The following is a 2500-nucleotide window of genomic DNA, read 5'->3' on the forward strand; positions in this document are numbered from 1 at the left end:
CTTTCCACCCGATCCACTACTCCACCCCATCCACTACTTCCACGCTTTCCACCCTATCCACCACTTCCACGCTTTCCACCCCAACCACTACTCCACCCCATCCACTACTTCCACCCCACCCACTACTTCCACCCTATCCACTACTTCCACCCTATCCACTACTTCCAGCCTTTCCACTACTTCCATCCTTTCTACCCCACCCACTACTTACACCCCATCCACTGCTTCCATCCACTACTTCCACCCTATCCACTACTCCACCCTATCCACCACTTCCACCCCATCCACTACTTCCACCCTTTCCACCCCATCCACTACTCCACCCTTTCCACCCCACCCACTACTCCACCCTTTCCACCCCACCCACTACTCCACCCTTTCCACCCCACCCACTACTCCACCCTATCCACCACTTCCACCCCATCCACTACTTCCACCCTTTCCACACCATCCACCCCATCCACTGCTTCCATCCACTACTTCCACGCTTTCCACCCCATCCACTACTTCCACCTCACCCACTACTTCCACCCCATCCACTACTTCCACCTCACCCACTACTTCCACCCTATCCACTACTTCCACCCTTTCCACTCCACCCACTACTTCCACCCTTTCCACTCCACCCACTGCTTCCACCCTTTCCACCCCACCCGCTACTTCCACCCCACTCACTACTTCCAGCCTATCCACCACTTCCACCCCACCCACTACTTCCACCCCACTCACTACTTCCAGCCTATCCACCCTTTCCACCCCATCCACTACTTCCACCCCACCCACTACCTCCACCCCACCCACTACTTCCACCCTATCCACTACTTCCACCCTATCCACTACTTCCAGCCTTTCCACTACTTCCATCCTTTCTACCCCACCCACTACTTACACCCCATCCACTACTTCCATCCACTACTTCCACCCTATCCACCACTTCCATCCCATCCACTACTTCCACCCTTTCCACCCCATCCACTACTTCCACCCATATCCACTACCTCCACACTTTCCACCCCATCCACTACTTCCACCCTTTCCACCCCACCCACTACTTCCACCCCACGACTACTTCCATCCACTACTTACACCCTTTCCACCCCACCCACTACTTCCACCCCATCCACTGCTTCCATCCACTACTTCCACCCTTTCCACTAATTCCACCCTATCCACTACTTCCACGCTTTCCACCCGATCCACTACTTCCACCCTTTTCACTACTTCCAAGCTTTCCACCCCACCCACTACTTCCACCCCACCCACTACTTCCACCCTATCCACTACTTCCACCCTATCCACTACTTCCACCCGATCCACTACTTCCACCCTTTTCACTACTTCCACCCTTTCCACTACTTCCACCCTATCCATCCCACCCACTACTTCCACCCCACCCACTACTTCCACCCTTTCTACCCCACCCACTAATCCATCCTTTCCACTACTTCCATCCTTTCCACTACTTCCACCCTATCCACCCCACCCACTACTTCCACCCCACCCACTATTTCCACCCTTTCTACCCCACCCACTGCTCCACCCTATCCACTACTTCCACCCTTTCCACTACTTCCACCCTTTCCACTACTTCCACCCTATCCACCCCACCCACTACTTCCACCCCACCCACTACTTCCACCCTTTCCACCCCACCCACTACTTCCACCCCACCCACTACTCCCACCCTTTCTACCCCACTCACTACTCCACCCTATCCACTACTTCCACCCTTTCCACCCCACCCACTAATTCCATCCTTTCCACTACTTCCACCCTTTCCACCCCACCCACTAATTCCATACTTTCCACTACTTCCACCCTACCCACTACTTCCACCCTATCCACTACTTCCACCACTTCCACCCATTCCACTACTTCCACCACTTCCACCCATTCCACTACTTCCACCCATTCCACTACTTCTACCCATTCCACCACTTCCACTACTTCCACAAAATCCACCACTTCCACCCATTCCACTAATTCCACTACTTCCACCCATTCCACTACTTCCACCACTTCCACTACTTCCACCCATTCCACTCATTCCACTACTTCCACCACTTCCACCCATTCCACCACTTCCACCCATTCCACCACTTCCACCCATTCCACCCATTCCACTACTTCCACCCATTCCACCACTTCCACCCATTCCACTACTTCCACCACTTCCACTCATTCCACTACTTCCACCACTTCCACCCATTCCACTACTTCCACCCATTCCACTACTTCCACCCATTCCACTACTTCCATCACTTCCACTACTTCCACCCATTCCACCACTTCCACCCATTCCACTACTTCCACCACTTCCACTACTTCCACCCATTCCACTACTTCCACCACTTCCACTACTTCCACCCATTCCACCACTTCCACCCATTCCACTACTTCCACCCATTCCACCACTTCCACTCATTCCACTACTTCCACCACTTCCACCCATTCCACCACTTCCACCCATTCCACCACTTCCACTACTTCCACCCATTCC

Source organism: Babylonia areolata, chromosome 16 (genome assembly GCF_041734735.1).
Source record: "Babylonia areolata isolate BAREFJ2019XMU chromosome 16, ASM4173473v1, whole genome shotgun sequence".
Lineage (NCBI taxonomy): Eukaryota > Metazoa > Mollusca > Gastropoda > Neogastropoda > Buccinidae > Babylonia > Babylonia areolata.